This window comes from Lipotes vexillifer, unplaced genomic scaffold, assembly GCF_000442215.2.
Source record: "Lipotes vexillifer unplaced genomic scaffold, Lipotes_vexillifer_v1.1 scaffold370, whole genome shotgun sequence".
NCBI classification, from domain to species: Eukaryota; Metazoa; Chordata; class Mammalia; order Artiodactyla; family Lipotidae; genus Lipotes; species Lipotes vexillifer.
Window position 1 is genome coordinate 2,831,621 of NW_006772699.1, and position 6,945 is coordinate 2,838,565.

The 6,945-nt window shown below is 50.5% G+C and overlaps 1 protein-coding gene across 1 annotated transcript in view; it reads left to right on the plus strand.

The window, feature by feature from the left end:
- Positions 1 to 6,945, plus strand: part of DOCK2 (dedicator of cytokinesis 2) — a 424,501-nt gene that overhangs the window by 360,627 nt on the left and 56,929 nt on the right. The gene's annotated exons all lie outside the window — the stretch shown is intronic.

Here is a 6,945-nt window from a genome sequence, read left to right on the forward strand (position 1 = left end):
AGCAGGAAATAGCGAGGATTCTATTTCTGTACCGAAGAGCCCCCTCAAGGTGTGTCCAAAGGCCCCCTCCCTCCCACCTGCCCCAACCGGACACCCACCTCTGTCCAGCACTTCTGCTTCTGGGATGACTCGGAAGATCTGAATAGCTGAGAGAGAGCCTACCCCGCCAAGTGTCAGACTTGGCCATGTATTAGGATTGACAGCAGGTAGAGCCCAAGGCCCATACGTAGGGAGGCCCCGCAGACCTGCCGCGGGGATGGAATGGGAGGCTTTCCCCAGCATGCAGGGAGTGAGCCACCTGTGTCAAACGCGAGGGCCACTGACCAAGCATTTTCATTGAAAATCCCGTCAAACTGGAAGGATAAGGACCGTTTTCTGGGCCCAGTCACTCCAGATGCTTCTGCCAGTGGAATGAGCACCGCTTTCCACAACAGGTTCCTGGCAACGCTCAGTAGTCACTCCCAGTTTAGGAAGGTGTGTCTAAGTCCTGCCAAGTTTGCCTTAGCAGTACCTCCAGGTCTCGCCCTCCTGTCCGCTCAGCCCCCTTCTCACCTGGTGCTCCCCCTGACTGGGCTCCGTGCCCTCCCTCCGGCCTTGCCGCTTTTCTGCCTCTCATTCTATACCACGTCTGGCCGCCAAACAGTTTTCCTTAAAACGGATACCCAAGTGCCTTCTAAAAGGCAGCAGATTCCAAAGTGCTTTTCCTTATAATCCTTGCAGACCTTACCCTCCCATTGTTCACTGGTTCTCTAATCCTCACCAAATAACGTCCAAACCCTGTCTCCTGCATTCCGGGCCCTCCTTGCTCTGGCCTTCCATCAAATGCTCCAGCCATTTCCTCCAACTCCTTCCTCCCCCTCACCTATTCTCCACGCAACCCCCACCCCCCACCCCCACCAGCTCACCTGAATTGCGTTGCCTTGGTGAGCATCCTCCTTCATGTTTCCTCTTCCTCGGGTTCTCTGCCACATTCACAGTCCTTCCTGCCAACATCATCTACACTCCTACCAGTCCTGCAAAGCCCACTCCAACGCTCATCCTTTAAGAGATCTTTGCCCTCTATTCCTATGTCATTCCAGCTGTCTGAGGTATCCTTATTATACACTGCCTTGCACTAAACTCATTTCTGCATCTTCCTCATCTTCATGTCATAAAAATGATGATGATGATGATGGTGACAACGACTGCCATTAACTGGGCATTTACTCTGTGTCAAGCACTGTAAATAACTTCCATACGGTAGTTCATGGGATAAACTTTCTATTACAACCCCGTGAGGTAGGCAGCATTACCACCCAATTTTAAGATGGAAGTGCTGAGGCTTAGAGAGGTGAAGTCACTCACCCGAAGTCACACATCAAGAAAGAGGCAGAGCAGAGGTTGCAACACACAGATCACTACAATCCCAAGCCCAGGCTGTGCCCACTGCACCATCCAGCCGCTGGCCTCGTCGCAGGAAGTGCTGGCTGAATGAAAGAATGAGTGGCATCCTTTCGAGCAGTGCCTCCTCGAAAAATGTTCCGTGGAGCTCTAATCCCACCAGATGCTCTAGGGAAGAGGGTTTGGAGGTTAAATACCTTGGGAAGCCCCTGCATGCCATAACCCCTGTTGGAGACTTCCAATGCACATTAACGTAGCCAAGGCACTGAGCTGTTCCACAGTAAACAGACCTGTTGAATTTCTCAAATTTATTTATTCTTGAAGAAACATCTACTGGATGTGCCAATCACTCTGGAAAAGGTGGTTCTAAGAGGAAAGAGACTAGTTAGCTGTGATGATCTCAGTGTGAGAGCGTGCGCTCCCCGCCCAGGGACTGGTGGGAGCTCTCTAGTCCCAGGAAGGCTGGTGACCAGCTGCCCCCCTGCAAGGAGCCTGTAAAGAAATCAGGTGAGGAGTTCAGATGGAGAAAGACACCATGTCCAACCAGCTGGGGTGGGGGAGTAGAAGGCGCAGCCCTGGATCGAGTGTTTGATGGTTGTCTGGAATCTGCTGCCTTTTAAGGGGGAAGAAAAGTCTGTGAAACTTGGGAACCTGTGAAGGGCACAGTACATGGGATGAAGGGCACCGTGCTTCCACTCAGGTCAGCACTCCCCGCAATGGTATGGGCACCAGCTGGCTCAGAAAATGTCCTGGGAGCAGGTGTGCAAAAGATACACTCCCAGTACTGATGGTATACAATGTCCGAAGGAGAAGCGCGCCCAGGTCCTTTCTGGATTACAGCCTGACAGTTGTGTTTGGTGGCCTCATGTCTTCCGAGGCTTGCCTGTTGTGTGATTTTCCTGCCCCAATGGAGTCCCTTATTGAGGCATCCCTGTGGCATGCACCCACCTATTCCCCATGAATGGGGTCATCCCCGGGCTCCTCGCTCCAGACATGTGTTCATCGTTAGCTCCTTCCCCAGTTGATTCTCTTCATTGCTGCCTTATCAAAAGGGATGGGACAGTCCCGACTGTCCCAGGCTGACTAATGGGGTAGCTTCCCACGTGAACGCAAGCTGCATGCTTGGTGGGAGCCCAGCTGTGGGATGAGCAGACCCAGGTGTTACCGCTCGGTTCGGAGTAAGCAGCCATGGACGGTGTCCCCAGGAACGGGAGGAAGCAAGGCCCCCATGAGCCCCAAGCTGCCCTGATGGCCAGATCCAGAATGAACCGCAGAACCGGGGTTTGAGACCCAGGAGGCCTCGTGTGCAAACTGGTATTAGTGCACGATGCCAAATAATGAGATAAGGGAAGAACCACGTGCCCAGAAGATGACAGGGTTCCCTTTCTAAAATGTGGGTTTTAATGGAAATAGCAGAGCTCACAGGAGAACTTAGCAGGGCCTTTGCCCCTGGCTCACACCAGGCCCTCTGGCCTGATACCCAATGTCTTGTAGTTCCTTTGCTGTCATCCCTTTGCTGGGCTCTTCCTTTGATTTCTTCACCTGAAGAATCCTAGTCATCCTTCAGCTGTGGCCTCACATTTTGGGAAAGCCTTTCCTGCTTCTTGGGGCAGTGGAGCATCTGGATGCAAGAGACCAAGATTTGTTCCAGCAGGATGAGCATGGATGGAACTGGGACAGGAAGAGGGTAGACTCTGAGTGGCTGGGGTGGGGAGAAGGAGGCTCCAGGGCAGTCTCTCTGCTATAAGTTTCTTATGCAACCTCATCACCAGATTTCCTTCCCTCCCCCTCTAGCCCCAATTAAACGCCCGATGCATTTGACTGACAGCCGTTACCCCTCAGGAGTACATCACTTCACCCCAGACTGTCTCTGTCTTTAACTGGGACTGGATTTCATGTCCCTGGTACACTCCATGATTCCCGTGGTGGGGCTGTGGACAACAAGAGGGGCCTTGAGTTGGCCACGCTGTGGCTGGCGTGGCATGCCCCAGTTAAAGTGAAATGCATCTAGTCCTACCTGCGTGAAGCTCAGGCATGTCACCTGTGCCCCATAGCATGACAACCTGCTCATAGGTCTGCCTCCATCACAAGACTGTGAGCTCCTCTTTGAGGGCCAAAGCGGTTCCTTCAGGCCTGAACTCCCAGCACCTGTCAAGTGCCTGACGTGAACGTGACGTGAACCATGTCAATGTTGTCTGTATGAATGGAGGCGTTTAGACCTCCACCCCACCACTGCCTTGGTACAGAGAGGAACATTCTAGTGAATGTTTTTATAACGTAGGATAATGGGGGTGGCTGACCACTGCCTGAGTAACCCCATAGGAGGCTGGGTAGACCAGCTGTCTTGCTGGCCAATTCTTCGTGGAGGGAGGGACTGTGGGCTTTCTAGATGATGCTGGTGGGAAGGAATGGAGGCCCTGGGATGTAGAGAGGAAGTAGGGGGGTTACCTATGAGGCAGATTGTAGAACAGGATTAGGTGCTAATCAGCAGGAGGGTCTGAGCTCTCAGCAGGCAGGAGATCCAGAGAGAATCCCTTTCTCAGAGAAGGAAGAGAGAGTAGCATTTGACAGCAGCACTTAAAACAGTGCCTTGGGCTTCCCTGGTGGCGCAGTGCTTGAGAGTCCCCCTGCCGATGCAGGAGACGCGGGTTCGTGCCCCGTTTCGGGAAGATCCCACATGCCGCGGAGCGGCTGGGCCCGTGAGCCATGGCCACTGAGCCTGCGCGTCCGGAGCCTGTGCTCCGCAAATGGGAGAGGCCACAACAGTGAGAGGCCCGCATAACGCAAGAAAAAAAAAAAAAAAGAAAAAGAAAATAAGAAACTTCTCAAATTAGTAGTCTAAACTCCCAAAAAAAAAAAAAAAAAAAAAAAACAGTGCCTGGAACACAGCAGGAACTCAGTAATTGCTTGTTGAATGAATTAATGGACAAAGATATCAGTTTGGCAGATTCCACTGAGACTGAGTCTTGGCATGGAATGAATTGGTGATTCAAATGGCTTAGAACATAATGTGGAAAAGTGCAAATCAATTCACTAAATATGTACTGAGCACCTACTGTCTTCTGGACACTGTGCTTTGGAGTCAGTTAGACTTGCTGCTTGTAAGCTGAATAAATTTGGGTAGGTTATTTAACCTTTCTCAGTCTCAGTTTTTCATCCATAAAATGTGTATCATAATACCATCATAGGTTCCCAAACTCAAGCTCCGTGGGTGATGAAATGCAACAGGAAGAGATGAGATAACTCAAAGAAAATTAGGAAGCTGCACTAACTCGCATCGGCATCCCTCCTCACATGACACTATCTCCTCCAGCTTCCTCCCGTGTCGGCTTCCACCCACCCCAGGACAACCAGCATTTAGTTGTTAACAAAGGAGACCACGGGCTGACTTACTGGTGCCAGTTTCACCTTTGTTATCTCTCTGCCATCCTGGCCTGTCACACCATCTCTGCCCCCTCCCATGTCGTAGTCAGCACTTTACCTTTGAAGGTAGCTGAGGAAGAGCTCTCGATCCCTAAATTTCACACTTCGGAGGGGCCCGGCTCCTATCAAAAAAATGTTCTAGGCAAACAAGATGATGAAAGTAGCCAAGAGGTTCTAAAGCAGTCAAGAGAGGCAGAGGAAACAGCGCAGGGAAGGCATGATGCAAATGTGAGGCCCGCGTGATGTCATTCTGCTGCAAGAGGAGGTCTGGACTCCTAGAGCTCACCCCCGTTTTCCTGAGTGTTTAAGATGGCTATTGGGCCTTGCGGCATATAACTTTTGTGAAAGTAACCTGAGCATGCTCCTTAACAAATATCCATCTTGCAGGGGTGGGGGAAGGAGCCAGTGATGTGATGCAGTCTTGTAGTGTGGATGAAATGGGATTAATTTGGAGAAGCCAGAGCTGCGCCCTAAGCTCTGCATAGTGACAGTGTTGGGGGATAAGGCCTGTCATGGTGACGTAACGTAGTGTATGTTTGGGAGTGTATGGGACCCTTGGGAGTACCCTAAGTCAAGCCCATCCATCCTTTGAAACCCAAGACGAAGGTCCCACTTTGCCGGTTTCCTGATTTATAAATGAGGCTGATGATATCCATTTCCCTTGACTGTTCTAATATGATGCTAATGAAGAGGACAGTGTCAGCAATGTCGTGATGATGATTGCTAACAAATATGAAGCAATTACTATGTGCTAAGCGCCAGGCCAGGCCTTTCACATGTGTTTTCCCATTAATTTCTCGCCACAGCACTATGAAGTCGGTGCTGTTTTAAATTTCCATTTAATAGATGAGAAAACTGAGCCTCAGAAAGGCTTATTAACTTGCCCAACATCACATGGTGGGGAAAACAGTCGAAGCAAGACTCAAACTAAGTCTACTTGTTGTCAAAGCCTGTGGTCATAGCCACTTGTGAGCAGAGCACAGCACTGGCTCCAGCAGCCCAAAGGGCCAGAGCCTACCCTGGGATATGCTTGACTGAGGCCTTCCCCCTCTAACCTACTCCAGAGGGTTCAGGCATGGCCAGCGTCATCAGCTCTGCACATTCTTGGAACCCTGTAATTTCCCTCCCTGTGGGCTCTTTTGTGACCCTGAGACAAGTGCTTATTTACCCCATCCGCTTCTCGGCTCTAAAGGAAAGTTCATCTCACGAGGAGGAATCGTGCCAGCATTTACCATTGAACAATTTAGACAAAAAAGCTGGTTTTCTCCCCGCAGAACTGCTTTCCAGTAACATTCGGCAGTAATAACAATAACATTAGCAGCAATCATAAGATGACAAGCAAACCCAGTGCACACTTGAGCCTACGCACTCCCCTAGTAGCGCTTTATAAATAAAATTTCCCCAGCCCTCCTAACTACCCCATGAGGTAGGTACCACTGTTATTCCTATAATATTGATCAGGATCAACACACTATGGCCCCAGGCCGAATCTGTCCTGCCACCTGTTTTTGTAAATAAAGTTTTACTGGACTGGAGTCACGCCAGTTTGTTTTTGTATTGGCTACGGCGGTTTTGGCGCTGTAACAGCAGAGGTGAGTCGTTGTGACAGAGACTGACCCACGACGCCTCAAATATTTACTATCTGGCCCTTAAAGAAAATGTCTCCTGAGCCCAGATATAAACTATGACACTGAGGATTAGAAAGACCTACTAGCTTTTCCCAAGATGGTGCAGGAGATGGAGGAGACGTTTAAAGCCACTGCTTATTTACCCCAACTGTGGCCTAACATCAGCACCTACTCTTGTAGTCCCTTGGCTATATTTCTTCCTGTCCTAGGCTTGACACAGTATACATGTCTAATCATGCTAGCCCCCAGTCCCCGACTTTGGATGACGCTTGACATGCTTAACAAAATGCTTAACAAAATGCATCATGTAAGGGGCATGATTCACGTGTAGAGTGGCAGCCCAGACCCTCGCCATATTGGCCTCTGTCTAGGTCTCCGTTCTTATTTCCATCCTTTCTTGCTTGAACTCTCTGCTCCAGCTGAACACGCTCTCCTCATTTTTCTCCACATTCCAGGCTCCACACCTTTGCTCAGTCCATCCGCCCGCGCCCCCCCCCCCCCCCCCCCCCCCCCC